Here is a 17953-nt window from a genome sequence, read left to right as displayed (position 1 = left end):
GTTTTGGAACAAGATTTTGATGACAACTAGTACCTTTTGATGCCAAGTGTGACACCGTACGATGCAGTTAGAGGACCGCTAAGGAATTTACTATAGATCCGTTGCATGAATGCTGAACCTAGCTGAATATGATCAAAGCAATGTGCAGACGTTCAAGACGGACATAACTTCTGTTTGGAGATACATGACACATCATACAGAAGGATGATGTACTTGTAGAATCGATGCCCGACTAGTCTCTGGTCCCCCCGCAACGTTCGTCTCGAGCTCGTCACCACAAATGGAGGAACATGGACAAGAGATGAGAGGGAGGAGGAAGTCAGCTAGAACAGACATGGCGGCAGGACTAGAAAGGGAATGGAGCGGTGGCGATGGGCAAAATCTGTTCTAGGGTTGCCCCACCAACCCTGCTGGGTTTACAATAATGATGGGCTGGAAGGGTGTCCGTTAACGATTTCCGTCGACGGAGACGGCTCAGCCCGCGGCACAGGAGAATGGCTGGTCCGTGCGTTCACTAGGCTGGTCCGCATCTACAATACGCTCTGCCATCGCATTCAATGCTACTCAGAGCTCGCCTGTTTTTCTCAACGTACGATGGAAATACTGGCAGAAAATACCACGCATGGCACAGATCTACATGCAAACCAACGTTGCTGATTTTGGGAGCATCTGAGCCCGAGCTTACAAACGAATTTTCGGGAAATACTCGGCTTTTATGTCGAAGGTTACATACAATCTTGTTATCAACAAGCACCTAAATCAGTGAAATTGTATGTAGAACCTGATCCTCGGCCATGTTCATTGGAAGAAAGAGGTTCGCCAACTCGTTTGGGTCCTTCGTTATCGTCAACTCGCTGTTGTGTGGTGGCCTCTACTTAGGCTCCGGCATAGGTGTGTCAGGTCCACAGGCACCGCCTTCCAGCCCGACAGTGCTTTGTACAACCTTTTAGACTTTAAAATTGCCAATGTATTTTCCAGTGGATCAGGCCTAAGCAAGAGGAGGGACCAAGAGAGGGATCATCCAGTGGATCAGGCAATGACACGGCTCGGCTTTACTTCTTGTTCTTTTTTCTTTTGCAATACTATGTATCTCTGTAAAGCAAAACATCTGAGTGAATGAGATAAGCTAGATCGGAACCTAACATCATGGTGTCAGAGCCCAACCACTACCCTTCCGCCATCGCCATGTCTCCCACCGCCACAACCATCTGCAAGTTGGTGACTCATCACCAGCAAGCCCGACAAGCGCTGTCCGAGGCCATGGATCCGAGTTGCGTACCTACCTCAACAAGTTGGACTCCACACCAATGACCGCGCCCTACAACATCATCGACGCTCAATCTGCTTCCATCCTCAAGGCGCTCGATGCGCCGATAGAGCGGATCGACACACTCACCATGTGGAAGCCAAAAATCAAGGCGTGCTTTGTTGGAAATATGCCCTAGAGGCAATAAAATTGTATTATTATATTTTCACATTCATAATTATGGAGTTCATATTCTATGCTATAACTGCTATGATCCTGGATTATGTGATTCAGTGGAAAACTCATATGCACGTGTGAAATGATAAATGATTAAATAAAACATTCCTAGTCTTGCCTCTGCGACTAGCTCAAGTGTTGTTGGTGATCACGTTTTCCATATATTAGGATATCGTTAAGTGTAACGATAGTCCTAAAACAACATTGAGATTATGACGTTAGAAGAACTGTCATATTGAATCGACTCAATCTTGTCTGTTATGAATTGAGTTAATATTGTTTGTAATCAATTGTAATAACACGAAGTGTTAACGTGTGATTTTCTCCTTAGAACATGAGAGTATCTTGATCACTTCTTACATACGGTGGGCTTTGGGGTTGCTCAAACGTCATCTTTAACACGGTGATCATAACAGCGACTTACTGGTTCATCGAAAAGTTTGACAAGTGGCTGGATAGCTCGAGAGTGGGATTTGCTCCTCCGACGATGGAGAGATATTCTTAGGGACCTCTTGGTGTGACGGTATCCATCATCGTATGGATAGACACAAGTGACTACGTCACGGGGATACAGGAACACAACAACGAGAAAGAAGAACAAAAGCGATGACGAGGATTTCAGCATAGTGAGCATGGTGATGACTCAGGAGGATACCGATGCATCTCAGGTTTTGTAAAGTTTTGGGAAGCAAAAGGAACATCACATGATAACCACAGGTTCACCCAAATATCATTCATGTGCTCATAGGGATCGATATGGACGTCCACGGTCCTGCTATCGGTGAGTGAACGAAGGGTTTCGTTCATGTCTATGAGTTACTGAACCTACGGGGTCACAAGCTTAAGGCCATCACGATCTGCTGAGTGTTAGTAGGACGGGGGTGATGAGAATATATTTGTGGAATTGTTTCATTAATATTAACAATAGTTCTGAGAGGATCCAAAAGCGTTTCGGGGTCACCGGAAGGGTTTCAGTGAGTATCGGGTAATACGAGGTATTACCCATAAATCACATATAAGTGGAAAATGTTTTCGGAGATGTTAATATATATATATATATAATGGTCTAAAGGTATTTAGAACATTTTTTTACTTAATTTAAATATCAGCGGGCCTAAAAAGGCCAAGAGGTGGAAGGTAACTTGGGCCACAAAGGCCCAAGTGGAGGTGGCCCCCCCCTTTTCCTTATGTGTGTGTGTGGGGGGGGGGGGTTCCTACTAGGGGAGGGAGTCCAACTTCTCCCCTAGGCCGACGCACCAAAGGGGACTCCTTACCCCTGGGTGGCTGCCCTCTCCCTCTCCTCCAACCTATATATACTAGGGGATTTTGTCCTTTGAGACACACAAGTTTTTGGAGCCTCCTCTAGTTCTTCTAGTTCTAGTTGGTCCTAGTTGACTAATTAGAGCTTAGATAATCCTCTTGTCCTAATAATTAGAAGCCTCATGTGGTTCTAATCTCCTCCCTCTAATTTGTGACGCCCACGATTCAATCATACACTAATCATACACGCAAATGTGTACGATCAAGATCAAGGACTCACGGGAAGATATCACAACACAACTCTAGACACAAAATAAAATAATACAAGCTTTATATTACAAGCCAGGGGCCTCGAGGGCTCGAATACATAAGCTCAAAATCACAAGAGTTAGCGGAAGCAACAATATCTGAGCACAGACATGAGTTAGACAAGTTTGCCTTAAGAAGGCTAGCACAAAAGCAACAACGATCGAAAAGGCAAGGCCTCCTACCTGGGAGCCTCCTAACTACTCCTGGTCGTCGACGGTCTCCACGTAGTAATATGCATCGGCGGTGGCATCTGGCTCCTGGGCTCCGACATCTGGTTGCATCAACTGGAAAGAAGAAGAAAGGGGGAAAAGGGGGAGCAAAGCAACCATGAGTACTCATCCAAAGTACTCGCAAGCAAGGATCTACACTACATATGCAACATTATCAAAGGAAGGCTGTATATGTGGACTGGGCTGCAGAAATGCCAGAATAGAGAGAAGGCCTAGTCCTATCAAAGACTAGCATCTTCTGGAAACCACCATCTTGCAGCAACAGGAGGGAGTAGAGTAGCATAAAGTAAAGTAGTAGTAGTGTTATCAACCTCGGCCAGAGATCCTTTCTCGACTCCCTGCGAGAAAGCAATCCCAGAGCCATACTATCCAGTTATCATCACAATCCATTACTCATCACAAGTATTCAGTTCTAGTTGTATCGATCGGGATACAACTCCAAGTGTCCGTTACCGTAGGACAGGCTATCGATAGATGTTTTCTTCCCTGCAGGGGTGCACCAACTTACCCACCACGCTCGATTAACTCCGGCCGCACACACTTTCCTGGGTCATGCCCGGCCTCGGCCAAACAATACGCCGCAACCCGACCTAGGCTTAATAGAGAGGCTAGCACGCCGGACTAAACCTATGCCCCCAGGGGTCATGGGCCATCTCCCCGGGAACTCCTGCATGTTGCGAGGGCGGCCGGTGAGCCGACCTAGCTACCTCCTTCAACAAGGCAGGTGCTTACGCAGTCCAACCCGGCACGCACCGCTCAGTCGCTGACGTCTATTAAGCTTCGGCTGATGCATACGACGCAAAACGCCCATACTATGCCCACGTGATGGTTAGTGTTATCAGGCTAGAGGCCCCTCGGATCAAATATCCAAATCGTAGTGGATTAGGAACGCGCGGTAACAAGCAGAGACTCATGAAAGATGTGACCCCGTTGCCCGTCTCGAGGACTTGCGGCAAGGGCTAGGAATGCCCGGCCACGCCTCGTAATTATCTCGCGGGCTCCCTCCAGGTCAACCCGTCTCCACATCACTCGCAATTAAGCTCGCGCGGGTACCCCTCAGGGCCGACCCGTCTTTAGTAACATGGTCCAGTGTAAAGTCATAGTAACCATAGTAACTGTGTGTCCAAACATCAAGGGGAAAACCCGAGGAATCACCCCCGGTGAATTCCACTCGATGTAATCATCAAGGTGAACGTAAGAGGAACCACCCCCGGTGTTCAAACTTGAGGGGTTGCACGACAGAGTCGTATCGGAAGTGGTTAAGACGGAATCACCCTCGATGACCACGACCGGATAGCTACACTACAGGGTTAACATCAGAAGTGCTGTAGAGGTCTCACCCTCGGCACTCGATAGTAACCAAGTAGTGTCGAGCAACTAAGGGGAAAGTGATGTGCGGTGCCGGGGCCTGGTCTTCAATCCCGTTGATCGGGTCTTCGATGATGAAGCAGGGGCAACAAGGACAAGGTGGGGGTCACTGATGGATCACTAACCAACCTATACTAAGCAGTCTAGGATAAGCAGGTAGGTAACAATGAGCAGGTTACAAAAGCAGGCTATGCATCAGAATAGGAGCAAACAATAATAGTAGCAAAATCTAATGCAAGCATGAGAGACTGGAATGGGCGAAATCGGGATGATCAAAGGGGGGGCTTGCCTGGTTGCTCTGGCAAGGAGGGGTCGTCGTCGACGTAGTCGATCACAGGGGCGGCATCGGTCTCGGGGTCTACCGAAGAGAAGAGGGGGAAGAAACAATAAATATAAAGCAAGCATAGTATCACAAAGCATAACATGGCAATATGTTGTGCCGGGTGTGACCTAACGTATGGCTACACGATAAAGGTGAAGGGGGAATTCAACCGGGAATGTATTCCCGGTTCCGGACCTGTATCAAACAGATGACCGGAGGGGGAATGTTCCATGTTCAGCATGCTAGGGGCATGTGACAGATGAACGGACCGCGTATTCGGATTCGTTGGATTTTTCTGAGCAACTTTCATGTAGAAAACGTTTTCATCGGAGTTACGGTTTATTTTCTATGAATTTCTAAAGGTTTAAACATTTTCTGAAATTATTTAAATTAACAGAATTAATAGAAAAGGAAATATGACGTCAGCATTGCGTGGGGATGATGTCAGTGGTCAACAGATACGCTGACCAGGTCAAAACTGACCTGTGGGTCCAGTGGGTCCCACTTGTCAGTGACTGGACTAATTAACAGTGGTTAATTTAAGTAAACTAAGTTAATTAGCTAGTAGGCCCCACCTCTCAGTGTCTAATTAGTTTAACTAAATAAGTTTTAATTATTAAAATATTGATTAAAGTAATGGGGCCTGCCTGTCAGTGGCTTTGGGCTGCCCGGTCAGCGAGTTGACTGGGTCAACATAGTCAACAGGGCCCCATGAGCCCACACGTCAGCCTCACAGGGGAGGCCACGCGGCGCCACGTCGGACGCCGGTGACGGAGCGGCTCCGACGACCAAAGAAACGGCGGCGCCTCGCCGGAGTTGGCCGGAGCCGTGCTACAGGGGGCCTCCGGACCTGCGGCTTGGACCTAAGGGTGCGGCCCGGCGCCGCGCACACGATGGTGACGACGACCGGCGTCGGGGACGACCGAAGCATCGCCGGTGGCGAGCGGAGGCGGCAGCGGCGTTCGGGAGCGCGTCGAGAGAAGCCTACGGGGCGCCAAACCGGCCGCGGCTGGTCGCGTTCGAACGGGGAGTGAGCGGCGCAGCTAGTGGTGGTGGTGGTCTTGCCAGAACAGGCCGGAATCGGCACTGGCGACGAGCGAAGGCGGCGGCATTCTCGGGCGCTCGTCGAGCTAGGTGCTTAGGGGGCACGGGAAGGCGCGTGCGCGTGCGCGTTGGTCTCCTGGGAACCCCAGGAGCACAACGGTGAGCTCGGGCGAGCGTGTCAACAGCCATAATGACAACAACGAGCTCGTCGGCGGCGACGCGTGCGGGTGCTAGCGGAGCGGTGGCTACGAGCGGCGAAAAGCTTCACGGAGACAGGGAAAAGGGGAAGAGGCTCACCGTGCGGCTCACACGTAGGCCCGTGACGGCTTAGGAGCTGCAGAGGTCGACGGAGACGGAGAAGATCGCCGGAGCCCCAGAAGAGAGGGGGCGGCTCGATCCGCGGCCTGCGGTGCTCCTCGAGCTCGATGGCGAGGCGTAGTCGAGGTAGAGGTCGACGGCGCGTCTTGTGGACGTGCTGGCGAGGCGCGGGGTGTGTGGTGGCCGCGGCTACGGCACAGCCATGGCGACAGCAGCGCTCGGTTGAGGTGGGGAACGAGGGGTGGGGAGCAAGGAGGGATCTGGTGGGAGAGGGAGAGGCGGAGCGGGCGACAATGGAGAGCGGGGGAGAGGACCGAGGCATCCGGAGCCTTATCCCTTCGTCAGGCGTCGCCGACGAGGTGGTTGGACGGCGACGGGCGCGCGCTGTCCCGCCCGGTCGGAGGAACAGGAAGCGACCGGGGAGGGGGAGTGGGCCAACCTGCTGGGCGAGTTGGCTCGGGGCAGGCACTGTGCACTTGGCCCAGTGCACAGTGGCCTGTGCTCTTTCTCTTTTCTTTTTTCTTTTTTTTAACTTTAACTTTTTCTTTTAGCAGCTTTTGCATTTTCTTTTAGCCACAATTGACTTTGCAAAAATATGCCACTGGCCAAAACAATTTTAAACAATTATTGGGCGCTGTCACAAAAAGTTTGGGGCCATCAGGAGTTGTCCAAGCATTTTAGAAAATGAAAAGGACATTTTAAATACTGCTGGACCAGATAATAAATTCCCAGGGGCAAATTTGGGAATTCCAAAAATGTTGGCTTCAACATGACAAATATCTAGGGATTATTTGCCATAGGATGAACTATTTTATTTGCATGAAAGAAGACGCAAATATTTGACATGCAATTTGAAGCAGATTTTGGACAAGTGGCATTTTGGCATGATGATCATGATGACATGACCTTCATTAGGGGGAGATTACTGTAGTGTGATGCTGGGGATGTTACAAATCTCCTCCACTACAAGAAATCTCGTCCCGAGATTTAAGTGGGGAAGTAAAGAGTAACTTCGGGTGAACTGACCCTTATAGGGTTAATTGTCTGGTGAACAATGCAGGGAATGTGACAGAAGTATCTCTCGAGTTGAAATTTAAGAAAACGTCGAGAGCAAAATATGAAGGTACAATAAGAAGTTTCAAGCAAATGGACAAACGATCGATACCTGAACAGAGTGTGAGAAAGGGGGTTCAGAGCATCGGGAATAGATCATCTCTCGGAGGGTGGCTCGCGATAACACACAAAGCCAAGAGCATAAGATACTTCGGCATTAAGGTTGTACAGGAGAGTCAGGCTTCGATCCTGTGGAACTGTGGGTTATGGGCCCACCATGTGGGTTAAAAGTAGAAGGAGCAGTGACATGTTACTCGGTTATGATACAAGCTTTGTCGGAGGATAGTCTGTCAGTTATGTTGGCAACCACGTTGGTACCAAGGGCGAGGGGCAAAGAGAACCATATTCCTGCTCGTTGAACGAGGCGGACCAATCGGCAAGGTTCGCGTCCATCGGTGGTTCCAGAATGTCATCAACAATAGTAACAGGGTCTCACTGACAAGGTTGTACATCGGGGCGTTTTATAAGCAGGGAATTATTTCTGCTTATATCATATAGATCACAAGAAGGTTAAACAAACCAATGGAAAGGAAAATGAAATTATCAGATTAATCAGACCAATGGAAAGGAAAATGTGTTTACACACCAGAATTGGGAGTATATCCTTCCCAAGGGGAAGCGGAGCAGGATATACATGATATGACAGCAAGTTCAAAAGCATTTAGATAAAAGGGTGCGAGGGAAGAATCATGATATTACCCATACAACGGTGTTTGGATAATAGATCAAGAAACATTCGACAATGTGCTTCCAATGTTCTTGTTGATATTCGGAATACCTCAGTCATGCTTCGAGGTAGCATTAACATGGTGTTCCAAGTAGGGGTTAGAGTTGAAGATCACAAGAAATACTCAAAGAACAATTGCAGGAATAGCAAGGAGTCCAAGGTATAACCAAGACATGATCAATCATGTGTTGGAAAGAAGACAAGGGGGTAGTCGATGATAACTCAAATCATCATAGGTAAAGGATGGTATTTCTCACCATGAATTCAATTGTCATTTCAAAAAAAGTCAAAATGTTGATGCTGATCATGACGCATTTGTCGAGAGGCTCTATGAAGATGCCATCGAGCAGCGACGACAATAAACAAAAAGGGGTAGATGAAGTGAAAGGCCATGAGAACCACGGATTCGACACAAGCTCGAAATCAAACTTGTTGTTCGAGATGAAATGATAGGATGAGGAAGATCGACGTAAGCTTAGCTCATCGTCGGAAGTTGCACTCCGGGAAGGACCGGGTAGTACAGTTAAAATTAGCGCGATAATGATATAGCCGATCAGGCTAGGAATAATGTGATGGAGTTTCATTCCAATGAGAATTCACAAGAGGTAGTGCAATGACACAATATCCTCGAGATAACAAGGGGCAATACTCGAGGTAGATCAAAAATAGAGGTTGGACAGATGAAATGATCTGCAGAAGACAAGTATTTTAACTTGTTCGGGAAATGGAATTAAGGAGAAACTATGGTCGGAACCACGGTTATGAATGATCAAACCACCGATACAAGATGAACTTATAACAAGGGGTAATCATTTTTACGAGCAGCTTCCACGATAAGTTCTACATCGGGTCCATCGGCATGAACACAAAGGTTCAAGGTCGACTCCCACTTCTTCAATGCGTAACCTTTCATTCACTCCTCGTTTTTGAAGAAATTGTAGTGCAGAAGATTTATCTGGCGAAGTACCAGAAGAGTAAGACTCACATCTCTTTTGAGTTCACACGGATTAGGGAAGGCATAGGTTCAACCCGTAGGGTATCTTAGGAACACTACCACTAACTTCCAGAGCATATAACATCAGCTCAATAGCAGAGCATGGTTGACAATAAGCAGAGGATACAATTTACCGAAGGCAATATGTATCAGGGGAAGAGCGCATGAGATTTTGAATATGAAGGACATTGCTGGATAATAATCCAACAAAGGACCTTGTGGTCCAAGGGATCTGATGTGAGTATCGGTACTCGCCCAGAAGAAGAAAGAATGCAAGGATATCAGATTATAGAAACAACTGACTAATTCAAAGTTCAAGTGCAAAGGAATTATGATTTCCAAAATGGTGGATCAGAAGCAGAGGCTCTGATCAAAGACAAGTAAGTTGAATAGGCATAGATCGACTATCAATCAAGGTTTGAATTGTCAAACACCAGCTCACGTCCGGGGTGACGTCTGAGCAGAAAGGAAGAATTCTAATTCGAAGTGATGATCGCGAGCATTCACAAACAAAACGAATCAAATGCTCGAAATTACGGTGACAAAGGGTGCTAATGAACTTTGGTAGACATATGGAAGTAACCATAACGCAAGCAGATAAGGATCAACAAGAGCAATAGGCTACTGAGGATTTTCGGAAGATCGAATAGTATTCCAAAGAATTTTGTGAAACAAATGAACAGCTGTGGACGAACGGATACTCGACAAGCGCGAGTAATTATCCGTAGGGGTATTCATGTGGCAAAGAACTGCAAGGCAGTAGGCACAAAGTATTCTCAGAACAAAGGAGAGAATTTCGGGGTATCTTGTAGTAACAAGATCACCTGGGAATAGAAGTAAGAACGACATGTGTATGTATTTATCCATAGGGATATTTCGGTGGTAGGTTGTTGCAAAAGCAACGCGCACAAAGTCTGGGGAGAACATCGGAGAGTGTCTTCGGAATCCTTTGATGCACCAAGCAATCATCTGCAGTGAGGGGCTCTCCGGGTGAAAGTATTTACGAGAACCTAGAGTTAGAGTTAGCAAAATCATTTAGCCCGAATAGAAGAGAGATCAGAGTCCCAGAGTATAGACGAGGAATAAAAGATCCTAATACCACCAATTGGCGACGTGGGCCCGTAAGCCACACAACCAAGTTGGTAAGACGGTTTTCGGTTTCTAGACTCAACTTTGGCCAGGGAGTTGGAAAGGGGGCTACCTACAGGCAGTCGGCTCTGATACCAACTTGTGACGCCCTCAATTCAATCGTACACTAATCATACACGCAAATGTGTACGATCAAGATCAAGGACTCACGGGAAGATATCACAACACAACTCTAGACACAAAATAAAATAATACAAGCTTTATATTACAAGCCAGGGGCCTGGAGGGCTCGAATACATAAGCTCGAAATCACAAGAGTTAGCGGAAGCAACAATATCTGAGCACAGACATGAGTTAGACAAGTTTGCCTTAAGAAGGCTAGCACAAAAGCAACAACGATCGAAAAGGCAAGGCCTCCTGCCTGGGAGCCTCCTAACTACTCCTGGCCGTCGACGGTCTCCACGTAGTAATATGCATCGACGGTGGCATCTGGCTCCTGGGCTCCGACATCTGGTTGCATCAACTGGAAAGAAGAAGAAAGGGGGAAAAGGGGGAGCAAAGAAACCGTGAGTACTCATCCAAAGTACTCGCAAGCAAGGATCTACACTACATATGCAACATTATCAAAGGAAGGCTGTATATGTGGACTGGGCTGCAGAAATGCCAGAATAGAGAGAAGGCCTAGTCCTATCAAAGACTAGCATCTTCTGGAAACCACCATCTTGCAGCAACAGGAGGGAGTAGAGTAGCATAAAGTAAAGTAGTAGTAGTGTTATCAACCTCGGCCAGAGATCCTTTCTCGACTCCCTGCGAGAAAGCAATCCCAGAGCCATACTATTCAGTTATCATCACAATCCATTACTCATCACAAGTATTCAGTTCTAGTTGTATCGATCGGGATACAACTCCAAGTGTCCGTTACCGTAGGACAGGCTATCGATAGATGTTTTCTTCCCTGCAGGGGTGCACCAACTTACCCACCACGCTCGATTAACTCCGGCCGGACACACTTTCCTGGGTCATGCCCGGCCTCGGCCGAACAATACGCCGCAACCCGACCTAGGCTTAATAGAGAGGCTAGCACGCCGGACTAAACCTATGCCCCCAGGGGTCATGGGCCATCTCCCCGGGAACTCCTGCATGTTGCGAGGGCGGCCGGTGAGCCGACCTAGCTACCTCCTTCAACAAGGCAGGTGCTTACGCAGTCCAACCCGGCGCGCGCCGCTCAGTCGCTGACGTCTATTAAGCTTCGGCTGATGCATACGACGCAGAACACCCATACTATGCCCACGTGATGGTTAGTGTTATCAGGCTAGAGGCCCCTCGGATCAAATATCCAAATCGTAGTGGATTAGGAACGCGCGGTAACAAGCAGAGACTCATGAAAGATGTGACCCCATTGCCCCGTCTCGAGGACTTGCGGCAAGGGCTAGGAATGCCCGGCCACGCCTCGTAATTATCTCGCGGGCTCCCTCCAGGTCAACCCATCTCCACATCACTCGCAATTAAGCTCGCGCGGGTACCCCTCAGGGCCGACCCGTCTTTAGTAACATGGTCCAGTGTAAAGTCATAGTAACCATAGTAACTGTGTGTCCAAACGTCAAGGGGAAAACCCGAGGAATCACCCCCGGTGAATTCCACTCGATGTAATCATCAAGGTGAACGTAAGAGGAACCACCCCCGGTGTTCAAACTTGAGGGGTTGCACGACAGAGTCGTATCGGAAGTGGTTAAGACGGAATCACCCTCGATGACCACGACTGGATAGCTACACTACAGGGTTAACATCAGAAGTGCTGTAGAGGTCTCACCCTCGGCACTCGATAGTAACCAAGTAGTGTCGAGCAACTAAGGGGGAAGTGATGTGCGGTGCCGGGGCCTGGTCTTCAATCCCGTTGATCGGGTCTTCGATGATGAAGCAGGGGCAACAAGGACAAGGTGGGGGTCACTGATGGATCACTAACCAACCTATACTAAGCAGTCTAGGATAAGCAGGTAGGTAACAATGAGCAGGTTACAAAAGCAGGCTATGCATCAGAATAGGAGCAAACAATAACAGTAGCAAAATCTAATGCAAGCATGAGAGAATGGAATGGGCGAAATCGGGATGATCAAAGGGGGGGCTTGCCTGGTTGCTTTGGCAAGGAGGGGTCGTCGTCGACGTAGTCGATCACAGGGGCGGCATCGGTCTCGGGGTCTACCGGAGAGAAGAGGGGGAAGAAACAATAAATATAAAGCAAGCATAGCATCACAAAGCATAACATGGCAATATGTTGTGCCGGGTGTGACCTAACGTATGGCTACACGATGAAGGTGAAGGGGGAATTCAACCGGGAATGTATTCCCGTTTCCGGACCTGTATCAAACAGATGACCGGAGGGGGAATGTTCCATGTTCAGCATGCTAGGGGCATGTGACAGATGAATGGACCGCGTATTGGGATTCGTTGGATTTTTCTGAGCAACTTTCATGTAGAAAACATTTTCATCGGAGTTACGGTTTATTTTCTATGAATTTCTAAAGGTTTAAACATTTTCTGAAATTATTTAAATTAACAGAATTAACAGAAAAGGAAATATGATGTCAGCATTGCGTGGGGATAATGTCAGCGGTCAACAGACACGCTGACCAGGTCAAAACTGACCTGTGGGTCCAGTGGGTCCCACTGGTCAGTGACTGGACTAATTAACAGTGGTTAATTTAACTAAACTAAGTTAATTAGCTAGTAGGCCCCACCTGTCAGTGTCTAATTAGTTTAACTAAATAAGTTTTAATTATTAAAACGTTGATTAAAGGAATGGGGCCTGCCTGTCAGTGGCTCTGGGCTGCCCAGTCAACGAGTTGACTGGGTCAACACAGTCAACAGGGCCCCATGGGCCCACACGTCAGCCTCACAGGGGAGGCCACGCGGCGCCACGTCGGACGCCGGCGACGGAGCGGCTCCGACGACCAAACAAATGGCGGCGCCTCGCCGGAGTTGGCCGGAGCCGCGCTACACGGGGCCTCCGGACCTGCGGCTTGGACCTAAGGGTGCGGCCCGGCGCCGCGCACACGATGGTGACGACGACCGGCGTCGGGGATGACCGGAGCATCGCCGGTGGCGAGCGGAGGCGACAGCGGCGCTCGGGAGCGCGTCGGGAGAAGCCTACGGGGCGCCAAACCGGCCGCGACTGGTCGCGTTCGAACGGGGAGTGAGCGGCGCAACTGGTGGTGGTGGTGGTTTCGCCGGAATAGGCCGGAATCGGCACTGGCGACGAGCGGAGGCGGTGGCGTTCTCGGGCGCTCGTCGAGCTAGGTGCTTAGGGGGCACGGGAAGGCACGTGCGCGTGCGCGTTGGTCTCCTGGGAACCCCAGGAGCACAATGGTGAGCTCGGGCGAGCGTGTCAACGGCCACAATGACAGCAACGAGCTCGTCGGCGGCGACGCGTGCGGGTGCTAGCGGAGCGGTGGCTACGAGCGGCAAAAAGCTTCGCGGAGACAGGGAAAAGGTGGAGAGGCTCACCGTGCGGCTCACATGTAGGCCCGTGACGGCGTAGGAGCTGCAGAGGTCGACGGAGACGGAGAAGATCGCCAGAGCCCGAGAAGAGAGGGGGCGGCTCGATCCGCGGCCTGCGGTGCTCCTTGAGCTCGATGGCGAGGCATAGTCGAGGTAGAGGTCGACGACGCGTCTTGTGGACGTGATGGCGAGGCGCGGGGTGTGCGGTGGCCGCGGCTACAGCATAGACATGGCGACAACGGCGCTCGGTTGAGGTGGGGAATGAGGGGTGGGGAGCAAGGAGGGATCTGGTGGGAGAGGGAGAGCCGGAGCGGGCGACAGTGGAGAGCGGGGGAGAGGACCGAGGCGTCTGGAGCCTTATCCCCTCGTCGGGCGTCGCCGGCGAGGTGGTTGGACGACGACGGGCGCGCGCTGTCCCGCCCAGTCGGAGGAACAGGAAGCGACCGGGGAGGGGGAGTGGGCCAACCTGCTGGGCCAGTTGATTCGGGCCAGGCACCGTGCACTTGGCCCCGTGCACAGTGGCCTGTGCTCTTTCTCTTTTTTTTTCTTTTTTTTTAACTTTTGCTTTTTCTTTTAGCAGCTTTTGCATTTTCTTTTAGCCACAATTGACTTTGCAAAAATATGCCACTGGCCAAAACAATTTTAAACAATTATTGGGCACTGCCATAAAAAGTTTGGGGCCATCAGGAGTTGTCCAAGCATTTTAGAAAATGAAAAGGACATCTTAAATACTGCTGGACCAGATAATAAATTCCCAGGGGCAAATTTGGGAATTCCAAAAATGTTGGCTTCAACATGACAAATATCTAGGGATTATTTGCCATAGGATGAACTATTTTATTTGCATGAAAGAAGACGCAAATATTTGACATGCAATTTGAATTAGAATTTGAAGCAAATTTTGGACAAGTGGCATTTTGGCATGATGATCATGATGACATGACCTTCATTAGGGGAGATTACTGTAGTGTGATGCTGTGGATGTTACATAATTCTTCGGTGATGATTAGCTCTGGATGACGAAGTGCTGCCGGATCATGAAGGCTGCACACTTGCAACCAAGTAGAGAGACCGTGCTTTCGGTCTTCGGTTTGAGGGACTGTTCGTGGGTGCTACGAGGGATTTCTCATCGACGGTTAGAGGTACTCCAAGTATGATCTACACCGACACGTTCTTCTTGCGCTGCAACTCAGTGATGGTAACGATCGTGATCTCAACCCATTATGCATCTTCATATTGATCTTGGGTGTGTGTAGGCGCAATTTTTTGTTTGTTTTCTACTACGTCTCCCAACAGTGCCATCATGAGCAGTTATATGAGTAGGTGCAGGTTGCGATCTAGATCACATGTGATTGTGAGGGTTGATGTTCTTGTTATGCTTCCCCCGAGTGTTGCTTTGGTTCAATTCATCGACGGCATGGTGCTGCTTTTCATAAGGATCTGGCAATCAATCGGCTCTGGTTGTCAACATCTGCTAATAGTTCCTTGGGCTTCACCATAGTTGAGTATAGTGAACCATCGCGTACACAAGAGGGTGCCAAAGATGGATGATTTTCTAGGGGGTCACGCGTATTTGACGATGTTTAGTGTGGGGCTAGAGATTTTCTAGGGGGTCACCTCGAAACTTAATCTAGCATCAAGAATCATCGCCTAATTTGTGGACGTAGGTAGCTAGTATTACTACTGCGTAAGTAAAATTTGCTTAAACGGATTAGAGGACGTCTAACTTGGTTTTGCAGGGTATGCATATGATGTGGTATATCCTTCATCATGATAATGAGTTTATGTATGAGATGGTTATATGTTGTAATGTTAAGTGTCCTGCGTGTCATGGCATAATGGCTGGAGCCACGAGATTGCCATGTTAATGTAAATATCGTAAACATAGCCTATAGGTTACAGGTGACGATGGCAACCATACACGAAGGACCCCGACGTGGAGAAATGTGTAGTTGGCGCAGGACGAGGAGCTATAGTTTCGTGCCACGCCGGAATTTCTGAATTTGGTGCCACGACAATGTTTTCTGAAATGGTCGCCACGACAACGTTTTCTGAAATTGCCGCCATGACAACGTTTTTGAAAAGGTTGCCACGACAACGGAATATTGGCTGTCATGACGCTTCAACTTGATATTGAAGATGATCACGGAAAATTCCCGGCGCCCAGGGCTATACCATATCATGCTTTTATGAATGTCCTGAGATGTTTATCCCTTTGTTGTTTGCTCCCTTTGATTGCGCAATAGTCAATTATTAGGGTGATCTCTCACAGTAAATATCAAGTTAAAATGTGCTCTTACCAGCGTTGCAACCATCTATAACATGTGGCCTTTCGGAGTACTACATGCTACCATGAGTACAAACGAGAAGTGAAGTGTAAGGAGGGTGAGGTAGGATTTCACAGCGATAACACTCGGTTGCCTTGAAGTTCTAGTAGAAAAGTGGTGAGCTCGGATCACGAAGCATCGAAAGATGAACAAGAGTCTGGGGTAGGGTGGAAACCCTAAGGCCGATCTTTCTTGATTTGGAGGGATTCCTACGAAGAACATGACGAACACACGAGGAGAAACACGAGGGGAAACTGAAGGAAATATGCCCTAGAGGCAATAATAAAGTATTATTTATTTCCTTATATCATGATAAATGTTTATTATTCATGCTAGAATTGTATTAACCGGAAACATAATACATGTGTGAATACATAGACAAACAGTGTGTCACTAGTATGCCTCTACTTGACTAGCTCGTTAATCAAAGATGGTTATGTTTCCTAGCCATAGACATGAGTTGTCATTTGATTAACGGGATCACCTCATTAGGAGAATGACGTGATTGACTTGACCCATTCCGTTAGCTTAGCACTCGATCGTTTAGTGTGTTGCTATTGCTTTCTTCATGACTTATACATGTTCCTATGACTATGAGATTATGCAACTCCCGTTTACTGGAGGAACACTTTGTGTGCTACCAAACGTCACAACGTAACTGGGTGATTATAAAGGTGCTCTACAGGTGTCTCCAAAGGTACTTGTTGGGTTGGCGTATTTCGAGATTAGGATTTGTCACTCCGATTGTCGGAGAGGTATCTCTGGGCCCACTCGGTAATGCACATCACTATAAGCCTTGCAAGCATTGTGACTAATGAGTTAGTTGCGGGATGATGTATTACGGAACGAGTAAAGAGACTTGCCGGTAACGAGATTGAACTAGGTATCGAGATACCGACGATCGAATCTCGGGCAAGTAACATACCGATGACAAAGGGAACAACGTATGTTGTTATGCGGTCTGACCGATAAAGATCTTCGTAGAATATGTAGGAACCAATATGAGCATCCAGGTTCCGCTATTGGTTATTGACCAGAGAGGTGTCTCGGTCATGTCTACATAGTTCTCGAACCCGTAGGGTCCGCACGCTTAACGTTACGATGACAGTTATATTATGAGTTTATATGTTTTCATGTACCGAAGGTTGTTCGGAGTCCCGGATGTGATCATGGACATGACGAGGAGTCTCGAAATGGTCGAGACATAAAGATTGATATATTGGACGACTATATTCGGACAACGGAAGTGTTCCGGAGAAGTTTCGGATAAAACCGGAGTGCTGGAGGGGTTACCGGAACCCCCCGGGGAAGTATTGGGCCTTAGTGGGCCTGAGGGGAGAGAGAGGGCAGCAGCCCAGGAGGTGGCGCGCCCCCTCCCATGAGGAGTCCGAATTGGACTAGGGGAGGGGGGCGCGGCCCCTCTTTCCCTCTCTGTAGCGACCAGACCTCAAATGGCCTGTGCTGCTGTGCACCAGTGTCATCCCTGGATCAGTAATGCTGACACGCACAGTACAAATGGAGGATTTATAACAGAGTAGCAATCACACACTTATTATATCGAAAGATCTCCAAAGAGATTAAGTATGAAAACATGGCTTAAGGCCATCTAATAACGATAACAGCGGAAGACTTGGAAGATAAGTGAGTCCATCAACTCCAGCGGCATCAATGAGTATAAGACCACGACCTAAGGCACCTTACTCGTCGTCTGAAAAGTCTGCAACATGAAACGTTGCAGCCCGAAAACGGGTCAGCACATAGAATATGCTGGCAAAGTAACACATAGAGAACAATGAACAATGATAATGCTATACTATATGCATTTATGGCTGGTGGAAAGCTCTATGGTTACAATTTTGCGAAAAGCCAATTTT

Source organism: Aegilops tauschii, chromosome 1, assembly GCF_002575655.3.
Source record: "Aegilops tauschii subsp. strangulata cultivar AL8/78 chromosome 1, Aet v6.0, whole genome shotgun sequence".
In the NCBI taxonomy this organism is placed as follows: domain Eukaryota; kingdom Viridiplantae; phylum Streptophyta; class Magnoliopsida; order Poales; family Poaceae; genus Aegilops; species Aegilops tauschii.
This window is presented reverse-complemented; position numbering follows the sequence as displayed.